This window comes from Pristiophorus japonicus, chromosome 15 (genome assembly GCF_044704955.1).
Source record: "Pristiophorus japonicus isolate sPriJap1 chromosome 15, sPriJap1.hap1, whole genome shotgun sequence".
Lineage (NCBI taxonomy): Eukaryota > Metazoa > Chordata > Chondrichthyes > Pristiophoridae > Pristiophorus > Pristiophorus japonicus.
This window is the reverse complement of record NC_091991.1, coordinates 167,664,513-167,677,747: the sequence shown is the minus strand read 5'-3', so window position 1 is coordinate 167,677,747 and position 13,235 is coordinate 167,664,513.

Genomic DNA, 13,235 nt, shown 5'->3' with positions numbered 1-13,235 from the left:
CCGCGAGGCAGACCCAGGCAGAGGAGAAGGAGATTGGAGACACGCTCTCCTGAGATGCAGCGTGCAACAGATGCGGCTCAGGTTGTGGCATTGGGTATGGAGACCAATGAGCTTACCCGATCACTCATCGGTAGCGTCAGTGCAGTGGGTGAAGAGGTGACGGTCCTGACGGGAGAAATAGCAGTAAAGACACGGGAACTTAGGGAGGGAATGTCCAAGGGAGTGCAATCGACGGCACAGGCCGTCAGGGAGGGCATGCAAGTGACGGCACAGGCCCTCATGGAGGTAGCTGCTGCAATAAGGGCACACAGCCCCGCCAATCAAATGACACCTCCATGAAGAAGTGAACATTCACTGAGATGTGGATGAGACATGGTTGCAGCCTTTCTTTGCTGCTTTTGTTCTTGTTCTTGATGTAGCTGTAGTAACGTTTTTCAAATTGAAATTGTTTTGTAAGTTTTGTAACTTTACAACTTATAAGTGATCTTCGGGTTTTTAAGTGATCTTATGGTGCAAATTCTCTCTCATTTTGAATCTTATTTAATTTTGCACCTAAAAAGTGATCCTGAAGTTTAAGTGATCTTGAGAGTGTAAGATTTTTCAAATTGAAATTGTTTTGTAAGTTTTGTAACTTTACAAGTTTATAAGTGATCTTAAAGTTTTTAAGTGATCTTCAAGAGTCATATTAAAAAGTAAAGTTTGATACAACAAAGATTTTATTACAGTGACGTTAACTTTTCAATAAAATATTTTTTCATTAAAACTGATTCATCTTACATCAACATAACACAACGTAGGAACAATTGCAAAGAATAAACGTGTCCATGCACAACAGTGGTCGCAGAGCCCCCAGGCATCAGTAATTGAAGCGTTCACGGATGAGCTGCTGGCGCAAGGCTCGAGCAATCGTTAAAGGAGCACGATGGATGGCCCTCCTCCGACCTCGTGCTCCGGCATCAGTCACTTGCATACTTTCCTGACCATCATCATCATCCTCATCCTGCTCTTCCGTAATACTATCATCAGGCACTGGACTCTCACGTGGGTCTTCTGGTTCCACTACCAGCTCCTGCTGCCTCATGATGGCTAAGTTATGGACCATGCAGCACACAACAGTGAAGTGACCGACAATCTGAGGAGAGTATTGCAAGTGGCCTCCGGAATGGTCCAGGCATTGGAAACGCTGTTTCAATATGCCAATGGTCCTCTCAATGATGCTGCGCGTCGCAATGTGCGCCATGTTGTATTGACGGTCAGCTTCTGTCAGTGGTCAGGCCGTACCCTTTGTCTCCCAGTAGCCAGCTCTGCCCTTCTGGCTGCTGCTCAAACATGTCAGATATAACGCTGTCGCGTAGGATGAACACATCATGGGTGCTGCCAGGGTATCTCGCATCGACTGACATGATGCGCTGCTTGCCGTCACACACGAGCTGCACATTGATGGAGTGGAAACCTTTTCTATTCCTGTACTGCTCGGGATCCTCCACAGGTGCTCGCAAGGCTATGTGGGTTCAATCAATGCAGCCCTGTACCTTTGGGAAGCCGGCAATCCTGAAGAAGCCCACAGCCACCTCATGGATCGCTTGTGCGGTCATTGGGAAATTGATGAAGTCATTCCTCCACACATAAGGTGCAGCCGTGACCTGGTAAACGCAGGCCCATATTGCACGTTGAGAGATGGCGCACACATTGTAGCCTGTTGTAGCCTGAAACGATCCCGAGGCATAGAAGGCAAGTGCAGCTGTTACCTTCACTTCAACAGACAAGGCAGTTGGCGTTCTGCTTCTAGGCTGCAAATCTGCTCTCAGCATATCACAGATCTCAACGACAACTTCTCTGCGGAAACGCAGCCTTTTGACACAATCAGCCTCGCTCATGTCCAGGTACGAGCGCCTGGCTCGATATTGCCGACGTGGGTAAGGTCTCCTGCCCATCAGCCTACGGGCTATGGCATTCTTGGTGCGGTGAGCTCTAATCAATTTTCTCCTATTCAGTGAATTTCTGGCGAACCATTGCATAATCCGTGGTGTTGACAATGCAGCACCCATTCTGCAAATTTAAGTTTCAACCTGGCTATCTGGCTGTCTCTCCCTGTCCCTGGCCGAATGGCCTCAGTCTCCCTTGCAGCTCGAAGGCTGCTTGCTGTGTCTTCGGCTGCCGTCGAGCCACTGACGTCGCCTCTGTCTCCTACATGGAAGGAAGGCCTGCCTGAAGCACCGCAGCTCGAAGGCTACTGCTGCTTCTCACAGGTCGGAATATTCAATATTTTGTCTTTGCTTTGTTTATAATTTTTTAGTCAGGATGGCTCTTTATTTGTATGTTGAATGTAAGACTGTTGAATGCTTGTAGAATTTAATTACTTCCCTTCCCCCCCCCCCTCGTTCCCTACGCCTGATTTGTAACCTACGCCTGATTTGTAAAGTGTAGGCAAGGTTTTTCTGAGCGTACAAAAATCTACACTTACTCCATTCTAAGTTAGTTTGGAGTAAGTTTTCACTGCCTAAACTTTCAAAACAGGTGTAAGTGGCCAGACACGCCCCCTTTTGAAAAAAAATCTGTTCTAAAATGAAACTGTTCAAACTCACTAGAACTGGAGCAAACTAAATGCCGAGAATTGCAATTTCTAAGATACTCCATTCTAAACCAGTTGCTCCAAAAAAATAGGAGCAACTCAGGCCGAAACTTGACCCCATTATCTTACTGAGTACCACCTCCTCAGTGATTGTGATTGTATTAAGTTCCTCCCCCTCTATAGCCCCTTGACTATCCACTGTTGGGACATTTTTAGTGTCCTCTACCATAAAGACTGATACAAAATATTTGTTCAGAGTTTCTGCCATCTCCATGTTCCCCATTACTAATTCCCCGGTCTCGTCCTCTAAGGGATCAACATTTACTTTAGTCACTCTTTTCCTTTTTATATACCTATAGAAACTCTTGCTATCTGTTTTTATATTTCATGCTAGTTTACTTTCGTAGTCTATCTTCCTTTTCTTAATAATTTTTTAAATCATTCTTTGGTGGCTTTTAAAAGCTTCCCAATCTTCTATCATCCCACTAGTTTTTGACCACTTTGTATGCCCTTGTTTTTAATTGGATACCATCCTTTATTTCTTTAGATAGCCACGGGTGGCTGTCTTTTCTTTTACACCCTTTCCTCCTTCTCCTTCGGTGTCAACCTTTGTCTGATAAAGCTCCTGCGAAGCGCCTTGCACGTTTCACTACATGAAAGGCGCTATATAAATGCAAGTTGTTATTGTTGTACTGTGGGAATGAAATTCAAAACAAACTAAATACACTAAAACTCACTGGGATTAAGCTTGTGAAACATTGTAAGAGTGGCATTAGACTAGAAGTACCTCTCTGGGGACTGCTATCTGCTTATATGGAGTCAGCTTAACCTGAGTTATGCAGGCCTCACTGCAAACTGATACAACACCAACTTACCTGTGCTTATACCAGCTGTGTGTCTCAGTGGAAACATAGCAACAGGAGTTGGCCATTCAGCCCCTCAAGCCTGTTCTGCCATTCAATTAGATCATGGCTGATCTGTACCTCAATCCTGTTTACCTGCCTTTGCTGCTAATTCCTCATCGTCCAGCATAGACTTGTTGGGCCACATGGCGTGATTTTGTGCTGTATGTTCTATATAACTAATAGCTGTGGCTCAGTGGGTAGCACTCTCACCCCTGGGTCAGAAAGTTGTGGGTTCCAATCCCACTCCAGAGACTTGAGCACAAGGCTGACACTCCCAGTGCGGTACTGAGGGAGTGCTGCACTGGCGGAGGTGCCGACTTTCGGATGAGACGTTAAACCGCGGCCCCGTCTGCTCTCTCAGGTGGCTGTAAAAAAAAAATCTCATGGCACGATTTTAAAGAAGAGCAGGGTGCCCTAGCCAATATCTATCTCTCAACAAACATCACTAAAACAAATTGCTGTTTGTGGGATCTTGCTGTGTGTAAATTAGCTGCCTTGTTTCCTACATTACAACAGTGACTACACTTAATTGGCTGTAAAGTGCATTGCCATGTCCTGAGGTCATAACAGCCGCTATATAAATACAAGTCCTTTCCTTATACCACATCGGGAAGGATGTAGTCAGAGCATGTGTGACGCTTCTCCCAATCTAAGGATATAGGGACAGAGTTTCTGGTTCCTGAGCCTGAGATTATTGGAGCAAATTTGGGGCAGTGATTACAGGAAACTTGGGCGGGCTCTGTTAGAGACATATGCTTCTCCCTATCAAAGATAAATGAGACTTGCATGTGTATAGAGTCTTTCACCATCTCAGCCAATGAAGTACTTTTGGAATGTAGTCACTGTTGTGATGTGGGAAACACGGCAGCCAATTTGCGCCCAGCAAGCTCCCACAAACAGCAATGTGATAATGACCAAATAATCTGTTTTTAGTGATGTTGATTGAAGGGAAAATATTGGCCAGGACTCCAGGGATAACTCCCCTGGTCTTCTTTGAAATAGTGCCATGGGATCTTTTATGTCCATCGGAGAGCAGACATTTTGGTTTAACATCTCATCCGAAAGGCAACGCCTCCAACAATGCAGCACTCCCTCAGCCTAGATTTTTGTGCTCAAGTCTCTGGAGTGGGACTTGGGCCCACAACCTTCTGACTCAGAGGTGTGAGTGCTACCCACTGAGTCACGACTGACACTATGGGACTAGAACCTCCACTTTGGTGCTTATCGCCCAAAAATGGACATTATTTCCGGCGTGGGTGGGAAAAAAGGGTTTTCAGATCGCCGGCTTCTCACCCATTCTCAAAACACCAGTTTACATTTTTGAAAATGGGCATTACCGTGAGCGATATCAAATGGACGAAAGCGGTAATTTTTTTTGACCATCTGCCGTAAAGTGTGGCCCTCCTTAGCAACGGCATGGCAATGCTCAATTCCCGAGATTCTGGAGGTCAAGGATCACCATGACATGTGAAGAAGAGGAGACAGAGACAAGGGGAGCTCAGAGGGACTGAAGGCATGGCTGGGTGTGGTGTGGCTGCTTTGGGAGAAAGGAGGGAGACTTTAGAGCTTCACAGCAAGTAGGCAAACAAAAAGTAGCTGTTACCAACCACATATTTGACCGAATTTGGCCTATAATGGAGGGAGAGGAGGAGGCATTACAGCACGCTGTGGAGACTGACGTTGGAGAGAGCAGTGAGATGGGAGAGGAGCACATTGGAGGCCGCAAAAGAGCCAGGAGGTTCTCGGACGAAGCAAATGCCTCCCTCCTGCAGGAGGTCGAGTCACGCTGGGGTGATTTGACACAGAGAGGGCTTGGGAAGCCCACCCCAAAGGCATACCAGATGATATGGACCGAGATAGCAGAGGTGGTCTCATCAGCGACCAATGAGGTGCGTGAGGGCAACCAATGCCGCAAACGATGGAACGGCCTTGTGGGATCCGCAAGAGTAAGTATTACATTGATTTACATGTACTTATGTATTTATATAATTTGATTTGTAACATTCATGAGTGACTATCATCAGATGTGAGGTCTTGCACTTTTACCGGGAATGTTTTACTCAAAGCCTGCGGTCACGGTGTACGCCTTTAGGTAAAGAATGAAAATAATCATAATAATCATGATTACATCTGTCAGTTATGTGTTGTATCAGTCTCTGTGACAGTACCGAGCAATGATCTCATGCCATGTCACCCTGTCACCTTTTACAGAAGAAGCTATCGCCGATGAGGTCCGTGCAGAAGCGAACGGGTGGGGGGACCACCAGTCCCCAGCGACATCACAGAGATGGAGGAGTGAGAGCTCACACTCGTGGGGAAGCACCCCCGGACAGCCATGGATGCACCTATAGACCCTGAAGTGATACCATGTGAGTAAAGCTTACACCATTGTGTGATGTAAAGTCAATAGATGCCACACCAACTCATATCCAAACAATCATATATGGTAGATGATTTCTAAAAGAGTCATAGGAATAATGCTGGCCTAATGAAAATCATTGCAATGCACAATGTGTTGATGGTCATGAAATGCGATGTCTGAGATGATTTTGAGAGTGGTGGTGCTTTTGTCGTGCATATGCTGTGTGTAGCGCTGGATTCAGTTTGTCACCCTAGCACCTCCTTCTCCTCTAATAACCTCATTTGTGCCTTGCACCTCAGCCAGCAGCGCCGCCCCAGACAGGGCCATAGAAGCCAGAATGTGGGGGCGCGGGGCAGGAGTCGGCGGACTATCCGACTACATCTGGTGCTGAGGAGCTCCGATTGTCGCCCGTCAATCCGCTGGGTCTGTTCTCCACGGATGAGAGCGCGGACTTCGAAGAACCTGCATCGCCACGCTCCAGAGCCCATTCTACCCCAAGGCCATCTAGTGGTCCTCCGGTCATTCCCGCCTCCACTCTGGAGGTGCTGGCCCCAAGCACCACTCCACAGGGCATCCCATTTGTCCCCAGGATGACGCCGAACCCATGCAGGCCTCGTGGACGTGGCAGGTCTGTTCCACGAGCGCGTCATGACAGCAGAGAGATGGTTCAGTTGTCCAGGAGAACTGTAGACATTGATGACCAGCTCATCGAAGCATTGGGGGGCATATCCCGACACCTGGCCACTATGTCCGAGTACATTCCGCGCATGGCGGAGTCCCTGGATGCAATAGCCAGAAACACTGCTGCCACAGGCCTCCCAGTGGTCCAGAGCGCACTCCACCACTAGGTTCCGCATCACCACTGCGAACGACAGATGAGAGCAAGGATCAAGATCCTGCTTCTGCATCAGAGAATGTTGCCCCCTCAGCACCCCCCGCTCCCGCACGTGCAACCAACGCATCTGCCTTCATCCCCACCAATGAGGCACCGCCTGAGGAGCAAGGAGGGGAAAGGGTAGAGGTGGGGAGAAGAAGGGGAGGGGGCGGGAAAGTGAGGTGCATGTCCGCAGGTGATGGCTGTGTTATATCTCCATCTGGGTGTATGCAATTTGTTGCAATGTATGGGGGCTGGGAATCACGCTCCTGCTTTGCCTTTGTATTCTGTGTTGCTGGACATGTTGAACATGTGATTTATGTCAATGGTGGAAAAAGCGGGGTGTGGGCGGGGGTTGGGTGTTATTGCCTGTGTTGCTTATGATTTCAGACCAATGTTTGTATTAAACTTTTGTTATTGAACATAACCTTGTTGCGCATTGTCTCAGATAGCTGGACCTGGTGATTCCTTACCATGAAAGGATTAACTGGCACCAAGGTGATGGGTACCATTGATGTCTGAGCTGCACAAGCACAGCATTGTGTCAGCGTTGTCATTCACATCAGCGCTCTTTCAGGCAAATCTTTCCGATATCAGCTCCTCATGTAAGAGTGGGATTTCACAAATGCCAGCTACGCCGCTGGCATTCGTTCTGGTTAGTTCCACTTTTTGTGGGCAGCTTTTTGAGCGAGCGGTATTGTGGGCGATATATATGCGAGGTGGTGAAATTGAAGATGGGCGATCTCCATGGCCGCTAGTTTGGGTAAGTATGCTCTTTACGACAAAAAACAGTGGGCGGGCGTTAATATTGAATCTCGGCATTAATTCCGTGCGGAAAGTAATGCTGGGCGATATTATAGGCTTTGAATTCGCCCATTCTGCTGATTCCACCCAAAATAAGTGGGCGGGCCATGATATTTTTTCTCGGTGTTAAGCCCATTGGGAAAATAACGCTCGATGATAAGTCTTCTAAAAAAAGCCCGTCAGTTTCCATTTTGTGCCAGAATGGGCGATACGTGGGCGTTATACGTCATTTCAGCGGTAAAATGGGCGTTAAGTGGGCATTAAGCACACAAAAAAAGTGGAGGTTCTAGCCCTATACCTTTCCAGATGGTTCCCACTCCCAAGTGTTTACATGTTGTTGTGCTTCTGACATGATCGCATTTTCGTGTCATGGTTTTGCTCAACAAACAAAAACATTTGACGTTAATCAGTCCTCACTTCTTCAACTCATCTTGCTTTTGAAACTGAGGTGCCGTCCGGGACTTGGTGTCTTTTGCCCGTGACAAAAAAAAATCTCAATTGTATTCTTTCTTGGTGGTGACGACACAATTGGGTTAAAATTGGTTGCTGGTCGGTATGTCCGCAGGCTGCGGTGAATACACGTCCCAGCCTGGTCGATGCGCGTAAATTGTCTTTGGATGGGAACCCATGTGAAATGTCACTCAAAAGTGTTTAGAACTGATCAATGGCTCAAGCTATTCCATTCAATTACGAGCAATTGTGAGGGCCTATTCACAGTACATGTTAATAGCGGCATTTATTTGGCTAAATAGGAAGAAAAAAAGACTTGGGGCCCGAATTTGATGGACTCACCGCCCCCTGCCGCCGACTGCCGCCGACTTTCCTCTTCGGTTCCGCCCAGTGCCACTTTTGATTTCAGCCGGAGTGGGCGGGAGGGGAGAGCCGCCAGGAACCGCCCGCTGACGTCAGCGGGCGGCCGAGTGGCGTAAGTGGACTCCCGCCCGCCGAGCTGCGATATTGATGCGGGCGGGAGTCGGCGGCAGAACGGCGGTGAACGGCTGCAAGGAGGCTGGTCTGTCTCCGACGGTCGGTATGAAGAGCTGGGAAAAAAAAAGGTGAGCAAACATTTTTTACTTTTTTAAATTTACAGGGACTTACCTGTATGGGGCGCCCTGAAGGTGCTCCGCTGTTTTTTTTTAATGCTTTTTCTTTGCAGGTCTTCGACCCTCCATGGGCCCTGAGCGGCATTTGGGTGGCAAGCGCCTTTGCCGCCAAGAATGGCAGCTCCCGCCGGCTGCCGCCCAGATTGCCGCCCGCCAACCTTCGAGGGACCTTTTTGATGAAAACCCCGCCCAAAGTTATGGGTTATGGGGAGCGGGTGGGGAAGTGGAGCTGAGTCCATGATCAGATCAGCCACGATCTTATTGAATGGCGGAGCAGGCTCGAGGGGCCATATGGCCTACTCCTGCTCCTATTTCTTATGTTCTTATGTAAAGTGCCGTCAGGTACCTCCGTGACCATCGGCGGTCCTTTGGACGGCACTTGGGCAGGCGGAGACCTTCATCAAATTCGGGCCCTTGGATTTATAAAGCGGCTTTCATGACCACCGGATGTCTCAAAGCGCGTTTGCAGCCAGTGAAGTACTTTTGGAGTGTCATAGGCAGTCCCTTGAAACGAGGATGACTTGCTTCCACGCCAAAAAAAGGACGAGTTCACAGGTGTTTCAATGAAGGACCCGAACTACATCCTGAAAGGCGGGAGATGCCTGTGCGTGGATTTTTTTAACGTGGGGTGACCGTTGCACACCAGCCACCACACGGGCTTGACAGAGCTAGGCCTTGGTCCAGTGGCAAGGGTTAACCAAGACGACTGGAGACCAGCTCTGCTGCACAGACCTAGTGTGTACATATATCGCAGTGTGGGCTGGCCCGTGCTGCCCCTGGACCCTTGCCTCTTCTGGGCCCGAACTCACGCCTCCCCTGGGCCCCGATCACGTCCCTCTTCAGTCTCTCGCCTCTCCTGCTGTATCTGCCCATGCTCCAATCACCGATCTGGATCGTGTAGTTTGGAGTGTAGTTACTGTTGAAATGTAGGAAATGCAGCAGCCAATTTGCGCACAAAGAAGCTCCTGCAAACCGCAATGTGATAATGACCAGATAATCTGTTTTTTTGTTATGTTGATTGAGAGACAAATATTGGCCAGGACAATCCTGCTCTTCTTCGAAATAGTGCCATAGGCTCTTTTACGTCCACATGAGAGAGCAGACAGGGCCTCGGTTTAACGTCTCATCCAAAATTTTGAAGCATGTGATTGGCCGACCATTAATTATATTAAAAGTTTTAAATTCCTTTTATTTTGGGACGTTTGGTGTTACAACCTGGCTGTATTGCAGAGGATAGATCACACCAACTATTCCCTGAAATTTAAAGGGTTAAGGGGTGATTCGATGAAAGTTCTCCAGATATTAAGGGAAACAGAGAGAGATAAACTATTTCCACTGGTTGGGAATTCTAGGACTAGGGGGCAGAGTTTAGAAATTAGAGCCAGGCCTTTCAGGAGCGAAGTTAGGAAACACTTCTGCACACTCTGGGCTAGAATTTCGTCAACTTTGCGACGGGTTTTCGCTGCGCTTTGACCCTCCACTAAAGTTTTTATTTTTTAATTATTTTTCGGCGATTTTGTGAATGTTTTGTGAATGTTTTTTGCAATTTTTTGTTTCTCGCCCCTCCCAAGGCCTCTCTCGCAGCGCTACCGGCCCTAGACTAAAGTTGCTGAAACTCGCGGTTTGCGCCGCGAATCTTCGTGCAACGCCAACTTTACTGATGGCGCAGACCTAAAGGCCGAAATTTAGGCCTAAAAACGGTAGCACATCGAAAACGGTAATTTTGACTTAAAACTACCATTTTCGCCAACATCCCAAATCTAGCCCAAAGGGCGGTAGAAGTTTGGAACTCTCTTCCACATACGGCAATTGATGCTGGATCAATTGTTCATTTTAAATCCGAGCTTGATAGCTTTCTGTTAACCAAAGGTATTAAGGGATATCGACCAAAGGCAGGTTACATGAAGTTAGATCGTAGATCAGCCATGATCTCATTGAATGGTGGGACAGGCTCGAGGGGCTGAATGGCCTCCTCCTGTTCTTATGGTCCTATGTTCCTAATATTATAATGGGATCATCAAGAATTAGATATTGAATCCTGCGTATGTATCCAGAGTATGTAAACTATGATTGGCATAATAGGGTCACATTCTTTCCTATTGTGTTGCACTAATATTTTGCTCCCTCTTTCCTTATTTCATCTTTTTCTCTGGTAGCTAATGGCAATAAAGTTCAATGGCCAGAGCAGTTTTGAGTTTAATTATTCAGTGCGATTTGAGTTTAATTATTCAGTGCGATAGTACGCACATCTGCCACTTGATGGTGTCAGTTAGCCCCTTATTAACAACCGGCAGTAATCGTGCACATTGTAACCGAACAGTACTTTGATATCAACATCATCATAGACCATCCCTCGGAATCGAGGAAGACTTGCTTCCACTCCTGAAGTGACTTCTTTGATGGCCGAACAGTCCAATACGAGCACCACAGTCCCTGTCACAGGTGGGACACATAGTCGTTGAGGGAAGGGGTGGGTGGGACTGGTTTGCCGCACGCTCTTTCCGCTGTCTGCGCTTGATTTCTGCATGCTCTCGGTGTTGAGACTCGAGGTGCTCAGCGCCCTCTTGGATGCACTTCATAAAAATGAACAAGAAGGCAAAGTTAATTTGTTAAGTATATTTAAGATGTAAGCACGGACGTAAAGCAAGTCGAACACAGGAGATGGAAAATACAACTTTCTTTCCCAAGTTATAACCAATGCTACGGAATTATGTGAACCTGGAGTTAGGTTGGTTCCTGAAGCTTTCGGATCGTGTGACAGTGACAGAGTGGTCAGAATGGGAACAGGACAGGGAGTGAAAGCGCTGAACCACACTTAGCTCGAGGTCGCACAAAGCTGTCCGGAAAAGTGGGCACTTGATTTGCGAGTCGTAAATACTCAGCTAGAGGAACAACCAGTAAATTGTTGTGTCATACACAAGAAGTGTTTGGGGCCCTGGACCATGTACAGTAGATGTGGAAGAAAATGATCTAAGCCCTATTTTTAAGGAAAGGGTTAAGTTCACTTCTTGCTGAGTTAATTAAATTAGTGGAGCTAGAAAAAAAAACACCCAAACCTCTCAGATCTTGGAACAAAGAATGTTGTAAATACATGACTGTCTAGTGTTTACATGAGTTTCCAGATACCCTGCTTATCAGAAAACGGACAGGGAGAAACTATGGAAGGACAAGATAAAAGTCTGCCTCCTGAAATTACCTTTGTATTTACAGGATGTATGATTAATGCTCATATGAGGTGTTTTAGATAAAGTTCTTGCTTTGATTGCATTTACAAGAATGTATGATTAATGTACTTGTGTGGTGTGTTTTAGATTCCTGTTTCAACTCTATAAAGATAGAGCGAGTTTTCCTGTAAAGGTCAGAGTTTTCTGCCTTGGTACGGTCCAAGCAGGCTCTCCGAGATATCTCGCTTTTTTAAATAAAATTCTCTCGAAGCACGGCTCTGAAAGCCTCCGCCTGAGTTAACTTAACTTAGAAATTTCCTCGACAGATTCTGGCATTGTCAGGCAGGATCTCTAAAAAACGAGATCCAAAAGAACTAAATTTAACTTTTAAAGAGAAAAGAGGAATTTTAAGGACCTTCCTAGCTGAAAGGAGGAAGGTGCCTAGGCCGTCCTAGCTGAAAGGGGGACGAGCTGCCGAGATCCCCTGGAGGGTGAGGCATAATTTAAGGTAGCTACCGCAAAGAAGCTAAGATAACAAAAAGGCAAAAGGAGACCCCGAGCTAAGCGGATAAGTGAGCGCTTTGTAAATTATTGTATATTTTGTAGGATTGTCCTAACTCTCATTTCAGAAAAGATCGCGAGACGTTGCACCCGGAAGAATGGGAAACGGCTCTAGTCGAGCCGGGCGCTCGCGCCCAGCTCCTAGAAAAGGAAAGAAAGACGACCTCTCGACTGAAAGAATGAAAGTACATCCTAAGACCGAGAAAAGAATCTGTAAGGTAGTAAAGCAACGAGAGAAGGTAGGAGATCCCATTGTGCCACCCGGCTCGCCGGCGGACACTGTAATTAAAGAAACAGGAGATGACAGATACGCGGTAACGTTTAGTAGCGATTTGTACGGTTGGTCTGATGGGGATTGGCCATATGGAGGAATTTTTAAGTTGTCTTTGATTGAAGAGTGGAGAAAAAAACCAAGGAAGGAGGGGGAGACCCCACTTGGGATAGGGACTACATGGAAAACTGTTTTAAAAAATGGACAGAGGTTGCTAAAAGGCATCAACCCCCTAAAAATAAATCAGAAGAAAAAGAAAGAGGGGAGAGTGAAAAACCTCCCTCTTATAGTCCTCCGGGTTTTCCTATCCCCTCAGCACCAGCAGTAGGACTCTATCCTCGTATAGAACCCCCAAAACAAGATAGCTGGCTGGAACTTATAGAAATAATCGCTGCCCATAGAAATCAAGCTCCGAGGGAACTAGCAGCCCCTCCAGATCAGCCACCTAGTGGAGGAGCCGATGGAGGAGACCCGGGAGCATCTGGGTCACGGGAAGCCAGAGCCTCCGGAGAAGAGGGCATAGACCACAGATCTGGGGTAACAACAAGAGGGCAAGTGGCTAAAAGAGAAGCCGCCGACTCTACTTCCCAAACCCCCGTCGGCCAAAATCCTAGGGTAA